The sequence below is a fragment of the Cervus canadensis genome, chromosome 11, assembly GCF_019320065.1.
Source record: "Cervus canadensis isolate Bull #8, Minnesota chromosome 11, ASM1932006v1, whole genome shotgun sequence".
NCBI classification, from domain to species: domain Eukaryota; kingdom Metazoa; phylum Chordata; class Mammalia; order Artiodactyla; family Cervidae; genus Cervus; species Cervus canadensis.
Genome location: NC_057396.1, coordinates 9,172,343 through 9,191,941, shown reverse-complemented (window position 1 = coordinate 9,191,941; position 19,599 = coordinate 9,172,343).

The following is a 19,599-nucleotide window of genomic DNA, read 5'->3' as shown; positions in this document are numbered from 1 at the left end:
AATTAAACCTTTCTACCAGTGAAACTTGGCAGTTTCTTATGCTTCAATGGGCAAGATGGGTTTATGGTAATTTTCTTTAATAAGTACTCTCTTTAATCTACTGTTCTGGCCTTGGCCAAGTTACTGAAGAATATAAACATCCATTTTCTCACTTATAATATTGACTTTTTGTACATATTTATGTCCACTAATGGTCAGCTCCTCCTCTGAGTTACCCTTCTTCTTTCATGACTGATTTGCTCCTTCTGGACAGTGTGTATTGTAATCTTTCTTTTGGAAATCCTTTGTTTTGATTTCTATGCGTAGTCCTATTCCAGCGTGTCATTTTCATTTTGACCATTACTTATCTCTGTTGTTAACAACTCATCATCATCCTTTTCTCAACTCTTAAATGTATGTGGTCAGTCCTGAGGCTCTGGCTTTGATTCTTTGTCCTTTGCATACTGTCTTCTCTAGGCCTCACTCATTTCCTAAGTTTTTAAAGGATTAGAACTTAGGTTCATGCTTCCAATTTCTTACTAATTATTTATTATAAGAGTATTGTGTGAAATAATAGAAAATATGTATATATTGGTCTCCTTTCTGAGCCTGGCACAGATTTCCTAAAACTCTACAAGAGTAGAGAACATGTATTTCCTTCATCTCCTGCATGGCAGGTAGATTCTTTACTGCTGAGTCATCTGCACATCTTCTGTATCCATTCCTCTTTTGATTGACATGGGAACTTCTCAGGTGGTTCAGTGGTAAAGAATCTGCCTGCCAGTGCAGGAGCCTCAGGTGACATGAGTTCCATCCCTGGGTCAAGAAGATCCGCTGGAGGAGGAAATGCCAATCCACTCCAGTATACTTGCCTGGAGAATCCCATGGACTGAGGAACTTGGCAGTCTACACTCCATGGGGTCACAAAGAGTTGGACACAACTAAGTATGCATGTATGTTCAATTGACATTTAGGTTTTTCCCATGTCTTGGCTATTGTAAACAGTGCTGCAATTAACATTGGGTTCATGTACCATTTCAGACCATGTTTTTCTTTGAATCTCTACCCAGGAGTGGGATTGCTGGTGGAAGTTCTGTTTAGAGTTTTTAAGAAACCTTCATACTCTGCTCCACAGTGGCTGTACCAACTTACACTCCTACCAATAGAGTTTGCTGTGATTTATGTCAGAGAGTGTTCTACCTATGACTTTCTCTAAGAGTTTTATCATGTCTGGTCCCACATTTAGGTCTTTATCCCATTTTGAGCTTATTTTTTGTATGGCGTTAAAGAATGGCCTAATTATTTTAATTTCTTAATAAGTAGCTCTCCAGTTTTCCAAGCACCATTTATTGTGGAGACTTTCTTTCTACCATTGTATAATTTTATCTCCTTTGTTATAGATTAATGGACCCTAAGAGGATGGGTTTATGTCAGGACTTCCTATCATGTTCTGTTGATCTGTATTTCTAATTTTGTGCCAGCTCCATACTCTTTTGATGTCTATAGCTTTGTAGTATGGTCTGAAGTCAGGGAGCCTGATTCTTTCAGTTCAATTCTTCTGTCTTGAGATTGTTTTGGCTATTTGGGGTCATTTGTGTATCCATACAATTTCAAGATTTTTTGTGTTCTAGTTCTGTGGAAAATGCCATTGGTAAATTAGGGATTTCATTGAATCTTTGGATTGACTTGAGAAACATCTTACAATATTGATTTTTCCAATCACATAACATGGCATATCTTTCCACTTGTTTATGTAGTCTTTAACTTCTTCATCAATGTCTCATACTTTTCTTAGTATAGGTCCTTTGTCTGACTAGATAGGTTTGTTCCCAAGTATTCTACTTTTTTAGTGAAATGATAAATGTGATTGTTTCTTGAATTTTTGTTTCTGATCTTCCATTCCTTAAATCTAGTAATTTAAGAGATTTCTGTGCATTAATTTTGTATCCTGTGATTTTGCTAAATTCATCAAGTAGCTCTAGTAGTTTCCTGGTGGCATATTTATGATTTTCTATGTATAATGTCATGCCATTTGCAAGCAGTGACAATTTTACTTCTTTTCCAGCTTGAGCTCCTTTTATTTATCTATATATGTATCTGACTGCTATAGTTAGGATTTTCAAAACTATGTTGAATATAAGCGGTGAGAGTGGACATCTTTGTCTTATTCCTGATCTTAGAGGAAATGCTTTCAGTTTTTAAGTGTTGAATGTGATGTTAGCTATGGGTTTGTCATATATGGCTTTTACTATGTTGATCTGTGTTCCCTCTATGCCTACTTCCTGGAGAGTCTTTTATCATAAATGGGTGCTGAATTTTGTTACAAGTCTTTTCGGCACCTATCGAGGTGATCATATGATTTTTATTCTTCAATCTTTTGATGTGGTGCACCACACTGATATATTTACAGATATTGAAAAATTCTTACATCCCTGGGATAAATCCCACTTGATCCTGTTAATATATTGATGGATTTGGATTGCTAATATTTGTTGAGGATTTTTGTGTCTATGTTCACCAGTGATATTCACCTGCAATTGTTAATCAACTATGTGCGTGCATGCTAAGTTGCTTTAGTTGTGTCCAACTCTTTGTAATCCTATAGACTGTAGCCTACTTCTCTGTCCATGAGAATCTCCAGGCAAGAACACTGGTGTGGGTTGCCATGTCCTTCTCCAAGGGATCTCTTGACCCAGGGATTGAACCCACATCTCCTATGTCTCCTGCATTTGCAGGCAGGTTCTTTACCACAAATGTCACCTGGGAAACCCCTAATCAATTATAATCCAATATAAAATAAAACATTAAAAATTGAAAAAAATGAAGTGTTTCTCAGAAAATCTAAGAAAATTTAAATAAAGCAAAATGAAGACTGTTTGTTTTTCTCAATAAGCAGTATTTTATTCCTAGATGGGAAAAATAAGTATATAATGTTTTAAACCTATAGACATTCATATATTTGCATTCAGAGATTTGAACACAGTAAGTATAAATGTTATCAACCAATATCTCTAACACCAAACTACTCTCTGGAGAGCAAGTTCTTGAGGTAAAAAGCTTTTTCTTGGGGGGGGGTTCTTTTAAATATAGAAACTTAAATGGGAGATTTATTAAGGCTTTGAGGTCCAAAAGCTGAAGCATGAGCACTTGAGTATTCTGTTCACAATGATGGTGGACTGTCTTTGATGAGCTTATTCTTCTTACGTATTCATCACATTCTGCAAACGTTTTGGTTACAAGGAGATTAGATATGACATTGAGGTTTCTATGCCAAAGATGTCTTTCCTTTATGTTAGGTTTTGCAAAATATTTTTGACATTTGTGAATAATTTCTCTATTTTATTTTGTTTTCTTTCATACGAATAAAGCTTAGACTTTTGCCTTTCAAAGAGCACACAATGTCTGTATAGGACAATACTGTTAATAAATGAACAGAAAAAGTACCTCTTAGCTAAGCCTAATATAGTTAGCAATGCTATCAATTAGGGAAACACATTGATTAGAAAGATCAATAAAATTCCTATTTGCTGGTATAAATTCAGTGTTCTTCAAACCTAACAAAAATGTCCTGTCAGTATCTTTTTCCTTCCAATGGAATATAAAATTCATTTAAAATAATGAGGAAGAAAACCGTTTTAATAAAGCAATTCCAAAAGAACATAGCAAAAATATATTGTGTTTATTTGATATTCAGTCAAACTCAGGTAATATTTCTACTCCCCAATCTTCTATTTAATTCCCCCCTGACCCTCACCTGCACTATACTATATATTTCATTTCATACTCAGTTAAATAAATAAGTCAAATTCTCTTAGCCCACGAATTTCTTAGCTATTCTTTGCTGGCAGTAAATCTTACCTTTTATTGTTGCTTGTCAGATCAAGGCCATAAGCTGGAACTGGGAAACACGGTTCTGCTCCTTTTCAGGATCATCAGCAATTTTTTACCCTACGGTTATATATGAATTATTAAGATAGCTGTTGCTTAAAAAAATCTCAAATATAATATTGCAAAGAGTTGGAAGGACTGAACTTCCTATAGAGCAAATGCAGATTGTTTCCAACCTCTCAAGTGAACACCAATGAGAGTAAGAATAAACACCTGATGAAAATGGGAAGCTGTCATCATAATTTAGGGATAAAATACAAGAAAAATACAATATACACCTGGCACCATACAGATGAAGGCCAACCCAGATCAACTGCCTTTGACTCAGTGCTGAAGAGGCGTCATGAGTATTTATGAGAGCTGTATTTGAAAAGTTTCTACAGACTCACAGGGTCAGAGAGATGCAGAAATCTCTGATAAAATGTGCAGTGTTGTATTTCACATTGCAAATAGATAGATAGCAATTTCTAATATGCAATCTTAAACCACGACTTTAGGATTAGCTTCTATTAATTTTAAGTATTTTTGTCTTAATATAGGCTCATAATTTGATGTTTGTCTATGTATAGTTACCAAATATTCTCTTTTCATCTTCATTCTTTTCTCTGTTTTCTTTTTCATCAAATATGGAATGTTATTTTAATGCCATCATGCATTGAAACCAGCTCTCAGGAACAGAATTCTCAAATTCTCTATTATTTCTTCAAGTAACATATTGATATAATACCTTCCATTACCTTAAATATCAATCATGTAAAGGAAGGAATTCCCTGGTGGTCCAGGGATTAAGTATCTGCACTTCCATTTAAAGGATCATGGGTTCTATCCCTGGTTAGACAACTAAGATCCTACAAACTGTGTGGAGGGACAAAATATATGTAAAGAATAGCAAAATATATCTTCTCCAAATTTTATGTTATATATACTTCATAAACAACTGTGTTGAAGTAATCACACAAAAAAGGATTTAGTGTTTTCTACAAAGGTCCATCTGGTCAAGGCTATGGTTTTTCCAGTGGTCATGTATGGATGTGAGAGTTGGACTGTGAAGAAAGCTGAGCGCCGAAAAATTGATGCTTTTGAACTATGGTGTTGGAGAAGACTCTTGAGAGTCCCTTGGACTGCAAGGAGATCCAACCAGTCCATCCTAAAAGAGATCAGTCCTGGGTGTTCACTGGAAGGACTGATGCTGAAGCTGAAACTCCAATACTTTGGCCACCTCATGCAAAGAGTTGACTCATTGGAAAAGACCCTGATGCTGGGAGGGGTTGGAGGCAGGAGGAGAAGGGGATGACAGAGGATGAGATGGCTGGATGGCATCACCGACTCGCTGGGCATGAGTTTGAGTAAGCTCTGGGAGTTGGTAATGGACAGGGAGGCCTGGCATGCTGCGAATCATGGGATCGCAAAGAGTTGGACATGACTGAGTGACTGAACTGAACTGAACTGACTGAGTACAGGTTAAAAGAAACTAAAAGTCTTTTCTCTCCTGGTTGTTGGAGATCTGATCATACACAGTTCAACCTGACTGAAGATATTTTAGTTGTTAACTAATGAAATACAATACCTCAGAAATATATATATATATATATATATATATATATATATAGGTTCCTTGTAATATGTTACTTCAAGGGAATAAATAATCCAAGAATTATTGAATATTTATAGATATTCTTCTAAATGTAATAAATGAATTAACTCACTTTCCTACATCAAATCTAGGAGGTATGTGTTATAATTTTACCTCTATTGAAGAGAGAGGAATAAGATACATGGACATTAAGTAGCTTTCAGAATGACAGAGGACATAGTGGTAGAGTGGCATTTAAGGTCAGGCAACATTAATTTCCCTGGTCGCTTAGATGGTGAAGAATCCATCTGCAATGTAGGAGACCCAGGTTTAATGCCTGAGTCAGAAAGACACCCTGGAGAAAGGAATGGCAACTCACTCCAGTACCCTTGCCAGGAGAATTCCATGGACTAAGGAGTTGGCAGTCTACAGTCCATGGGGTCGCAAATAGCCAGATACAACTGAGTGACAAATACACACAACATAGTTTTAGAGAGCATCTTTCTGGTGAGATATTTTGCCCTTATTCAAAAGAAACTCAAACAGTTTCCCAAGACATATATACATCCAAGAGCCTTATACATATGTTGTAGTCTGAATATGTGTCCCCCACAAATTCAAATGTTGAAGTTCTAGCCTCTAGAACCTCAGAATGTAACTGTGATAGAGACAGGCCTTTGAGCAGATAATTAAGGTAAAATGAGATCATTTGGGTTCGACATAATTCAATGTGAGTGAGATACCAGCTGAAGGTATGCAGAGAAAACGCCATGGAGGGGACACAGAAAGAAGACCGCATTATACATTTCAAGGAGAGAGACCTCAGAAGAAATCAAATCTACTGACACATTGATCTTGGACTTCTAGATTCCAGATCTGTGAAAAGATAAAATTCTGGGTTTTTGTAAGCCACCAGTTTATGGTATTTTATTACTGCATCCCTACAAAACTGATAAAGTATATGTGTACTAACTTTTTCAGGGGAAATACCTAAATACACAAGCACAGTAACATCTACTAACTTAAGGAAATTGTATCTCATTAATAATAATTTGCTACTACAAACAAAACCCACTTATTTCTTTAGAGATATAAAATAATTCACAAAGGAAAATATTCTGAGCTAAATTTTAAGTGCTCTTTTGGTACTCATCAAGCATTAACAAATGACAGTTAACTAGTTAACAAGCCTATGTCAATGACTTAAAATTGCACTCATTTCACATGCTAAAGTTATGCTCAAAATCCTTCAAATTAAACTTCAGCAGTACACGAACTGAGAACTTCCAGTTCTACAAGCTGGACTTAGAAAAGGGAGAGGAACAAGAGATCAAATTGCCAACATTTGTTGGATCATAGAGAAGGCAAGAGAATTCCAGAAATACTTTTGCCTAATTGATTACATGAAAACCTTTGACTGTGTGGGTCACAACAAACTGTGGAAAATTCTTAAAGAGATAGGAATATCAGACCACTTTACCTGTCTCCGAAGAAACCTGTATGCAGATCAAGAAGCAACAGACATGGAAAAATGAACTGGTTCAAAATTGGGACAGAAATACTACAAGGCTGTATATAGTCACTCTGTTTAACTTATTTGCAGAGTACATCGGGGAAAATGCCAGGCTGGACTTATAAGCTGGAATCAAAATTGCCAGGAAAAATATCAACAACCTCAGATATGCACATGATACCACTCTAATAGCAGAAAGTGAAGAGGAACCAAAGAGCCTCTTGATGAGGGTGAAAGAGGAGAGTGAAAAAGCTGGCTTAAAACTCAACATTCAAAAAACTAAGATCATGGCATCTTGTTCCATCACTTCATGGCAAATGGGGAAAAAAATGGAAACAGTGACAGACTTTATTTTCTTAGTCTTCAACATCAATGCAGAATTTGACTGCAGCCATGAAATTCAAAGGCATTTGCTCCTTGGAAGGAAAGCTATGAGAAGCCTAGACAGCATACTAAAAATCAGAGACATCACTTTGCCAACAAAGGTACCTATAATCAAAGCTATGGTTTTTCTAGTAGTCAGGTCCAGATGTGCGAGCTGGACCATAAAGAAGACTGAGGGCCGAAGAATTGGTGCTTTTGAAATGTGGAGCTGGAGAAGACTCTGGAGAGTCCCTTGGACTGTAAAGAGATCAAATCAATCAATCCTAAGGGAATCAACCCTGGATATTCATTCAGCTCAGTTCAGTTTAGTTCAGTCACTCAGTCGTGTCCGGCTATTTGTAATCCCATGAATTGCAGCATGCCAGGCCTCCCTGTCCATCACAAACTCCCAGAGTTTACTCAAACTCGTGTCCATCGAGTCGGTGATGCCATCCAGCCGTCTCATCCTCTGTCGTCCCCTTCTCCTCCTGCCCCCAATCCCTCTCAGCATCAGGGTCTTTTCCAATGAGTCAACTACTTGCATGAGGTGGCCAAAGTATTGGAGTTTCAGCTTCAGCATCATTAGGAGGATTAATTCTAAATGAGAAACTCCAACACTTTGGACACCTGATGATAAGTGCTGACTTATTGAAAAAAAATCTTGATGCTGGGAAAGATTGAAGACAGAAAAAGAAAGGAATGGCATTGTCAAGGCCTAGCATGCTGCAGTCCATGGCGTCGCAAAGAGTCAAACACAACTCGGCAACTAAACAACACCACCACCACAACAATGTCAATGACTTACAGTCATTGACATCAATATTCCACCATTTTCACTACCACATTTCATTTGGATTTATAATAGTTCTGAAAGTATGAAATGAGCTGTAGTCAAAATTGATCAGATAGGAGGGGAGGATCCACTTTATGACTCCATTTAGGGTATTATTAAGTAATGTAAAAACTATTTGAAATGAAATATATATTGACAAAAATGTATCTGTGGGTAAAAACATTATAATTTCATGAGAGCTTAGTATATATACCAGTTAACTTGCTGATGTTTTATAAACATATTCTCATCTACTCTTCACCATTATCATGTGGAGTTGATATGACTATTATTTCAATTTTACATATCTTACCTCTTGTCAAACTAAGGCTTAAACAGTTTAAGAACCAACACAGAATCAGGGGGAAAAAAAAAACCCTTTTAACTCATACTCAATTAATCCACAAAAAAAAAAGGAGACAAACACATACAAAGGTTAAAATATAGTCTCTTCATAAGTGCGACTAGAAAAACTGGAGAGCTATGTGTAAAAGAAAGAAATTAGAACGTTCTCTAACACCATATACAAAAATAAACACAGAATGGCTTAAAGATCTGAACATCAAACCAGGAACCATAATACTCCTAGAGGAAAACAAGCATAGGCAGAAAACACTTTGACATAAATCACAGCAACATATTTTTGATCCATCTCCTAAAGCAAGAGAAATAAAGGCAAAATAAATAAATGAGACCTAATTTAATATAATTTAAATTATTTTGCACAGCAAAAGAAACTATCCACAAAATGAAAAAAAGAAAAAAGAAAAAAACCTACTGAATGGAGAAAATATTTGCAAATCATATGACCAAAGGAATTACTGTCCAAAATGCATTAACAATTTATACAACTCAACACCCAAAACCAAACAACCCAATTAAAAATTGAGCAGAAGACCTGAACAGTCATTTTTCTCCCACAGAAAATATGCAGGTAGCCAACAGGCATGTGAAAAGATGCTCAAAATCGTACTCTGGTATATATCTGACCAAAAATACAAATTCAATAAGGTATATGCATTCCAATGATCATAGCAGCATTATATATGATTGCCAAGACATGAAAGTGCCCACCAATTGATGAATAGATAAAGAAAATGTGAGATATATAGATATATAAGCTCCCCTGATAGCTCAGCTGGTAAAGAATCTGCCTGCAAAGCTGGAGACCCCGGTTCGATTCCTGGGATGGGAAGATCCCCTGGAGAAGGGATAGACTACCCACTCCAGTATTCTTGGGCTTCCCTGATGGCTCAGATGGTAAAGAACCTGCCTGAAATATGGGATACCAGTGTTCCATCCCTGGGTTGGGAAGATTCCCTGGAGAAGAGAATGACCACCCAGTCCAGTATTCTGGCCTAGAGAATTCCATGAACTATATAGTCCATGGGGTCGCAAAGAGTCAGACACAACTGAGATTTTCACTTCATATATATATATACACAAATATATGGTGATATTGTTTTCATACACAAAAAAGAATTAAATTTTGCTATTTGCAACAACATGGATAAGCTTGGAGGGTAGAGGCATGGGTTCTATTCCTGGATTGGGAAGATTCCCTGGAGGAGGGCATGGAAACTCACTCCAGTATTCTTACCAGGAGAATCCCATGGACAGAGGACCTTGGCGGGCTAAAGTCTACAGATTCACAAAGAGTCAGACACGACTGAAGGGACTTAGCACACACACGCACACACACATACACACACACACACACACACACACACACAAAGATAACTACTGCGTGATATCACTTGCGTGTGGAACAAAAAAATATACGAAAAGTAGTAATAAGATAAAAAAGAAACAGACTCAGAGATATAAAGAACAAGCTAGTGGTTACTTGAGGGGACAGGGAAATGAGGGAGGGGCAATATAAGGTTCAGTTCAGTTGCTCAGTTGTGTCTGACTGTGAAACCCCATGGACTGCAGCACACCAGGCTTCCCTGTCCATCACCAACTCCTGGACCTTGCTCAAACTCATGTCCATCGAGTCAGTGGTACCATCCAACCATCTCATCCTCTGTCACCCCCTTCTCCTCCCACCTTCAATCTTTCCCAATATCAGGGTCTTTTTCAAGGAGTCAGTTTTTGCATCAGGTGGCCAAAGTATTGGAGTTTCAGCTTCAGCATCAGTCCTTCCAATGAATATTCAGGACTGATTTACTTTAAGATTGACTGATTTGATCTCCTTGCAGTCCAAGGGACTCTCAAGAGTCTTTTCCAACACTACAATTCAAATGCATCAATTCTTCAGTGTTCACCTTTCTTTATAGTCCAACTCTCACATCCATACATGACTACTGGAAAAACCACAGCTTTCACTAGACAGACCTTTGTTGGCAAAGTAATGTCTCTGCTTTTTATTTTTATTTTTAGTTTTTTTTTTTAACTTTTTTTTTTCATTTATTTTTATTAGTTGGAGGCTAATTACTTTACAATATTGTAGTGGTTTCTGTCATACATTGACATGAATCAGCCATGGATTTACATGTGTTCCCCATCCCGATCCCCCCTCCCACCTCCCTCTCCACCCAATTCCTCTGGGTCTTCCCAGTGCACCCAGGCCCGGAGCACTTGTCTCATGCATCCAGCCTGGGCTGGTGATCTGTTTCACCCTAGATAATATACATGTTTCAATGCTGTTCTCTCAAAACATCCCACCCTCGCCTTCTCCCACAGAGTCCAAAAGTCTGTTCTGTACATCTGTGTCTCTTTTTCTGTTTTGCATATAGGGTTATCATTACCATCTTTCTAAATTCCATATATATGCATTAGTATACTCTATTGGTCTTTATCTTTCTGGCTTACTTCACTCTGTATAATGGGCTCCAGTTTCATCCATCTCATTAGAACTGATTCAAATGAATTCTTTTTAATGGCTGAGTAATATTCCATGGTGTATATGTACCACAGCTTCCTATCCATTCGTCTGCTGATGGGCATCTAGGTTGCTTCCATGTCCTGGCTATTATAAACAGTGCTGCAATGAACATTGGGGTGCACATGTCTCTTTCAGATCTGGTTTCCTCAGTGTGTATGCCCAAAAGTGGGATTGCTGGGTCATATGGCAGTTCTATGTCCAGTTTTTTAAGAAATCTCCACACTGTTCTCCATAGCGGCTGTACTAGTTTGCATTTCCACCAACAGTGTAAGAGGGTTCCCTTTTCTCCACACCCTCTCCAGCATTTATTGCTTGTAGACTTTTGGATAGCAGCCATCCTGACTGGCGTGTAATGGTACCTCATTGTGGTTTTGATTTGCATTTCTCTGATAATGAGTGATGTTGAGCATCTTTTCATGTGTTTGTTAGCCATCTGTATGTCTTCTTTGGAGAAATGTCTGTTTAGTTCTCTGGCCCATTTTTTTATTGGGTCATTTATTTTTCTGGAATTGAGCTGTAGGAGTTGCTTGTATATTTTTGAGATTAATCCTTTGTCTGTTGCTTCGTTTGCTATTATTTTCTCCCAATCTAACTGGTCAACCACTTGTAAAAGAATGAAACTAGAACACTTTCTAACACCATACACAAAAATAAACTCAAAATGGATTAAAGATCTAAATGTCTCTGCTTTTCAATATGCTGTCTTGGTTGGTCATAATTTTCCTCCAAGGGGCAAGTGTCTTAATTTCATGGCTGCAGTCACAATTAGCAGTGATTTTGGAACACAAGAAAATAAAGTCTGTCACTGTTTCCATTGTTTCCCCATCTATTTGTCATGAAGTGATGGGACCAGATGCTGTGATCTTCATTTTTTTAAATGTTGAGTTTTAAGCCAGTTTTTTCACTCTCCTCTTTCACTTTCATCAAGAGGTTCTTTAGTTCTTCACTGTATGCCATAAGGGTGGTGTTATCTGTGTATCTGTGGTTATTGATAGTTCTCCCTACAATGTTGATTCCAGCTTGTGTTTCATCCAGCCTGGCATTTCACATGATGTGCTCTGCATATAAGTTAGGTTAGCAGAGTGACAATATAAGGTTAGGAGATTAAAAAGTACAAACTATTATGTACAAAGTTATAAGGATATATATAGTGCACAACACAGGAAATATAGACAATATTTTCTAACAACTATATTGGAGCACAGCACACTCTTAAAAATGTAAATCACTAAATTGTAGACTTATAACATATTACATTGCACATCAACTATACTTCAACTTAAAATTTTTAATAAAATAATAAAACAGAAACAAACAAATAAAACCTTTAGGTCTTCTTGACTTTACTTGACTTTACTCTGTGAACCAGACTCTACATTTGGGGTTTTACTGATTTGGAGTAAAGTGCTACTAAATGTCTGTTTCACCTTTGGGAGTAGGAAATACCAATATGTGAAATTCCACATTAAACCTGTGTTCTTTCCATGTATAGTTAATTCTTTGAAGGTCCAAGAAGTCATATAAAATAAATTTCTACCAGGAAAAAGATATTAATCTTTAGAAATAGGTAAAATAGTTTGCTATAAGATCTTTTACTATAGGGCTGAGCTTGATTTTCTAATATTTTCTAGGTTATTTTTACAGTTCTGTAGCAGCAGAGCTTAATTTGCACACTTTTGTCCAATAAACTTGTAACTATCTTTTGTCTAATGGAAAAAATAACCCTCTTTAAAGAGTCCAGTTTATGAGACTGTTGGACATTACCAGTTTTATGTCTAAAGTGACAAGTTTTTTGAAACAATTAACTAATTCACTTAATAATTAACAAGTTAACTAAATACAGATATTAATTTATGTTTAAATGTGAATCATAATTTGTCTTTTCAAAATTATATTTTCAATAGTAATAATTTTCTGCTACTTGATTTGAGAAAAAAAATTTATGTGATAATCATAATATATTTTAGCCATAATTTGAGGTTTTAGCTGGAGATATATTATTTAATATTATGGAACATTCAAAAATAATTTCATAATTTAGGAGAATGGAAAATTTTAAATTTCCAACATGATATCAGTATTTACTGAGAGAGGGAAGTGAGAGAGAAAACTTACTCCCTACTGAAACACATAAACAATCATTGCTTTCCCCCACCCCCCTTTTTGTTGGGAAGCGAGTATATTGAATTATCAGACTGTCACACCTAAGTATATTTAGAAGCCTCTTATGAAATTATGATTTTAATAAAGTATAGTTCACAATATGGTGGCACATAGTCAAAACTCAATTTTAACAGTTTGAACCTCAGAAATAGAAGATAAAGATCTATTCTTATTTTGAATTTTCTAAACTTTAATTCATAGTGACTTAAGAATATCTAGACAAAAAATACACACTGAAGATACTTGTTCAAAGCAAAATTTTATTCCAAAGAGGGACTCAAATTATAAAAGCTTTTTAGTATAATTGAATCATAATATTGAACATAATTTATATTTCCCTTTTCAGAAATATCATTCTTGATTAAAAGGACAAAATAGAAAATTAAAGGTGGAAGAATGGCATTTTCCATTTCTTTAGAAGTAAAATAAAACATTCATAGCTAATTTTCCAGCTTTAAAAGGATTTAAGAATGTCATCTACTTATAGTCACATCTCATGGCTAGAGAAGTGCTTCTAAGAATAGTTATGTCAATTGCCCATAAGTCTGTAGTGGACATATAAAAAATAGCAGTCAACTTCAACAGCTACAGCAATAGAACATTAATTCTTCTCTCTTAGAGCTAATGATAAGTTGGATCTTGGAATGAATGCAGCATTGACTTTCTCACCAAACATCTCCTCCCTCAGCCTTCTGCAACCTTTTGTTTAAAGAAAAGAACTGCTCCCTCTGGGGTGGGTGTACAGACAAGTGAGAGTAAAATATCTGTACTCCTCCACTTAGGAAATAATGAGCCATCAAATTTATTAATGTTAGCAGTTTCATCAGGCAAAAACTAAGCGAAAGATTGGTCTGACTATAATCAAACTTTCCTTCCTGGTAATTTTTTTTTTAAAGTTTGCTTTGACTTAGGCTTCCTGCCTAATGAGACCTTAAATAGTAAAGATGTCATTCCATACCTCTGAGTTTCCCAGGTCTCTCTGATGAGACTCTATGTAGTAAAAATGTCATTCCCTACCTCTGGGCTTCTAAGGTGGAACCTGCCAATGCTGGAGACATAAGAGATGTGGTTTCAATCCCTGGGTCTGGAGGATCCCCTGGAGGAGGGCATGGAAACCCACTCCAGTATTCTTGCCTGGAGAATCCCTTGGATAGGGGAGCCTAGCAAGCTACAGTCCATAGAGTAGCAAAGAGTCAGACACCAATGGAAGTAACTTAACACACAGTGCACCTACCTCTGGTATTGAAAGGTGACATGAAAATGTGCCTATGACTGAGCAAACATTTGAAACTTAACCTATAGATTATCATACAAAGAAAGGTAAGTCAAGAAAATACAGATATCATGTGATATAAAAAATGACGCAAATAATTTATTTAAAAATAGAAACAGACTCATACACATAGAAAACAAATTTATAGTTACTGAAGGGGAACAGGGATGAGGAATAAATTAGAAATGTTGGATTAGCAGATACATGCTATCATGTAAAAATAAATAAACAACAAGGTCCCACTGTATAGCACAGGGACCTAACATCACATTGTAAATCAATTATACTTCAGTTAAAAATAAAAAACAAAACTTTAAAACAAAGATTAATAAAAAGTGGTATAACATGCTCAGTTTGAGGATTGCTGAGTGATCAGGTCAAGAACTCATGCCTAATGACCCCTCATACCTTACACGATTTTTCTACTTCACATTCACTTTCAGAGGTCACTTTTAATCACCATAGAAGAGACATTATATAGTGCTCTTCTGTTTATGGATCTGTGCTTAAACAAAACTCATGATTACTAAGTGAGATTCCATTGCCTCACTTACATTACAAACTGAAATAAATGACTAATGAATATTTTATTGTAAATGGTGGATGTGAAATTAGTTATTCCTTGTTAGAAACACATTAAAATATTAATATGGACTAACATGGGCAACTTGTTCTCATTCTAAACCTATAGAAAATTATATGCTTTCTACTCCTTTAAAAATATTAGAAGTTATCAATTACAATGTGTTTAAGCAAATATATACCTCTTTAGTGTATAATGGTTGTATTTTGTTGAAATCTGAATCAATCAATTTGCTCCTAGGAGACAGAATACTCAAAGAAAAGAGAGAAAGGAAAATTAAGACAAGAATTACAGAGATTTGCGAGTCATAGGGCTTAATGTCTTCCAAAAAGTTTCAGAAATAATGAGAGTGAAGGGACATGCTTACCTCACATTCGAGTTTCTCTATTGATTTTAACAGATGATCCCATTTTAAGGTAATTACAAATTAGAGTGTATTTGACCAATTAAGAATACAGTTCAAACTACAGGTTTATGATGGTTGGCACAAAAATTACCTTCAGACATTCATTTGCAAACTCCACTTGATTTATTGACGTCATTTTATTTACCAAATTCCATAAAGAACTGACATTAGGGCAGAAGGTGATAGAGTTAAACAAATTTGGTTTTATAGTCCACCTCCAAAATTGCCAGCCTCTGTATGAGATCTGTTAGAGATATTAAGGATTCACTAAGGTAAACCTCTATATTATATATTTGGAGGAATCAAGCTGCAAAAAATGTGAACTAATATACCCAAAGTTTCACAGTCACTAGAACACTGCAAACTTGCTCCTACACCTCTCAGGACAAAACATCCTTCAATATGTTTCCCTGAAACTTATACTCTCTGAGCCCAACTCAAGAAAGATCATTATGTAGAAAACAAGTTTGATGTGAGGTAGCTATTTAAACCTACACATTTCAATGCCTTCATTCAGGTTTGTTTGTTAGGAGAACTATAAATTATATAAATAGAATGGAAATATTCATTATCAGTATTGGACACCAAATAATAATGGCTGTCATCATTCAAGTTCAAGAAAAAGAGCCTGAAAATCTTACCTGCAAAATCACCATGAGAGGAAAAGGAGCCCATCAGAGCATAGAGGTAAGGACTTTCAACATGACTCCATGAAGGCCCTTTGGTGAAGTGCAGCAAGCACCAGAGAAAAGAGAAGACATTTGTCAGCCATACTATCAATTCTACAAATCTCTGTGTATCAGAAGTCTTACTCCTTACCTTCCCTATATTTTCACTTATACAATGTCTGAACAACTAAGGATAAATCCTTCGCTTGTGACTTGTAGCCCATTCCCTTTCAGAATCTATTATGCAAAGATATTGCCACTCAGTTGCTTTTCCACATTTCCACATAATTAATTATTCTGTTTGCCAGTTAATTCCATCAGCATAAAAATGCATTTTCTAAGCTAGGACCTATCTTAAAAACAAAACTAAACTAAAACTAATGTAAAACATTCCCATGTCTACACAAAGGAGACAAAAACTTCAGACCAATGTCATCCTCTCCCAGAAAAGCAATCACAAAGATGATAGCTAAAACAAGAAAAACAAACAACCAAAAAACAGAGAAAACAATTTTTTTAAAGTACTTTTAAACTGCAAGAAAATAAAAAATTTATTGGAGTCAAGAAATAACAAGAAAACAAAAATCCCTAAATCACAAGCTCCTGTTGAAACCAATGTTTATGTATTTTTCTTTGGAGTATTTGCCAGTCATTGTTTGCCTAGAGCAGTGATTTTAGCTAGCTAAGTACTTGGACACACTACAAAGACTAGGCCTGAGATTTGGAGGGCAGCTAAGTGACCTAAAGTTGAAATCCTAGAAATTCAATATCGTTGAAGTGAAGTCGCTCAGTCGTGTCCGACTCTTTGCAGCCCCGTGGACTGTAGCCCGCCAGGCTCCTCTGTCCACGGGACCCTTCAGGCAAGAGTACTGGAGTGGGCCGCCATTTCCTTCTCCAAATATGTAAAATAAGATATAAATAGAAATAAAGAACTTGCCATTAATTGCAGATTGTATATTTGTTAATATATATAAAGAAAGTAATTTTTGAACAAGATATTTCAACTAATAAGTATTAGAGATTTTGCAGGATAAAATTTGACTTCAAAATTTCAAATAAATTTCTATCCTCTAGCTACAAACAAGTAAGAAACACAATTTTCTATCTATCTAGACATAGATATAACTTTGTACTTCTAAATAATCAAAATAAAATGTGTGGTACTTAAACGAAAAATCTAGCAAAATAATCAAAAACGGTTTTGAAATATGAAATCTTGAAAAGAAAAGGACATATGATGTTTATAGAATGGAAAACACAATATAATAATAGTCAGTAGAGATTCTTAATTAAGATAATGTGTTATTAATGTAGCAATAAATGAATAAATAATGCAAATTTCAATCTAAAATGGAAACAGAGGACAGGAAATAGACAATCTCATATGTGTGCCCTTAGGAAAATAAAGCTTAAGAACTGAAAGCATAAATTCCTGATTTACAGAAAATGGAAACCTGTTTCCTGACCAATGAACATCTGCTAAGAATTTCTCCCCATTCTCAAGTCAAACAACCTACTGTTTGGACTCTGGCTGGACTCCCACTTCTTTGTACATCTTGCCCACATACATAGTCCTCTCCAAATCTTCAATGCACTCACAACCTGAAGTTTGCTCCAGTTTGCATTTCTTGAGCTGATATTCCTGTTATTCCTGGATAAACTTAGTTTCTGGTAATTCAAGTTCACCTCAGTTTATATCTTCATTTAGCTTGACAATATGTAAAACAGATGTAGATTTCAGTACTCTGTGTGTGTGCATGGATGACATATTTGCATATAGACTAGTTAAAAAAGCCATAGCAAGTTAGAGGGGAAGAACAAAGTATTCAGTAAAAATAGAAGGATTTTTTAAAATAATATAGAAAATCAAGAAGGATCATAACCTCAAACCGATGAAAAAAAATTCCTAATCTAATTTTTCTTACATGTGAGTGGCAATTTTTTTTTAATATTTGGAGAACTTCTAGAAAATATCTTTTAATGTTAAGACAGAGAAACATTTCTTAAACAAGATAAAAAGTGCATATAGCAAAGAAAAATACATTTGAAAACATTGCATTTAAGAATTTATTTTGTTTAAACCACACAATATAAAAGTTGCAAGGTAGGAGAAGATATTTGTAATAAAGTTATACTAATAAAGAATTATCATCCAGAATACATAAAGAAATATCTCACAAATTGAGACTAACAGCAAAACAAATTGATATTCATCACACAAATAATTAAGCAATCAAAAGAAGTAAATAAGCATTTCCAGAGTAAGAGGCACAACTAGTGAATACACAGATTGAATAATGACCAAACTCATTAGTAACTAGGAAATACAAAATAAAATCATTATGAGATAACATCAAATTAAAACAATGGCAAAAATTAAAATTCAAAATCAAATATCTATAAGGATATAGAGAGTGCCAGAGGAGTTCTTTTTATATTGCTGGTGTAAGGGAGCAGTAGTGCTATAGATCCCAGAAAAGCAATTTGCCAAAGTCAAGTAAAGTTGATTGCAAGCATGCCATGGAATTAGTATTAATAGTTCCAGACCTAGATAAAAAGAAACACTTGTACATGCACACATGCACAAGAAGATAAATAAGAATATCAATTGCAGTGTATTTCAGAATAAAATTTAAAAAAAGAAAAAAGGAAACAGTGGCAAGAACCTGGAGCAATCGGAGGGAGGCTGTTTAGAAATGGTGTATAAAGGGGAATGGGGTCTTCAAGTTTTTGTTTGATTCTGTTGTTGGCCCTTTATTCTTTGCAGTACTTTATGTTATCATGAGGAAAAGATTATCTATACCATTCTGGGAATTGTGTCTAGTAAAGATATTGTTCATACAGTAATCACCAACTAAGAAAACAAGTGGAGACTCACTTAACACAGGTAGTCACTCATTCACCCACCTGATGCACAAACTCCTAGAAATTCTTTATTATAATCTGAGGAGTATCTCTCTCCAACTCCATATTTCACTAGAGATACAAAGAAAATGAAGATCAGATAAGGAATGTTTATATTTTCTGACACTTGAGGCTTTTAGTAATAGATCTTTTTACCGTATTTATCTGCCCTCTTTATGGAAACAACAGAAACAAAAGTCCAGCTTTTCCCAGTACACATTGTTAATAGAAGCTGAAACTCCACTAAAGGACAATGAGACCACAGAACAAAATGACATAATATTTGGGAAGAAGACACTTAAAATACACACGCTTGTAATACACAAGAACAAGTAGAAAAGTTAGATGAAGCAAGAAAACCATTTTTAATGACACTGAAGAACTGTTTAAGCAATGAGGATATTAGGGACCTGGAGTCAAAGAAAAAAACAAATGTTCTGCACTCGCTTTCTACTAAGGGCATTTACAGGTTTGTTACATGTGGCAATTTACTTTTGCTTTTCCAGGCGTTAATCAGGGAAGGGGAAGCTGCTTGAGGAAGAGAAGCCAACAGAGTTTTGTGCCTTT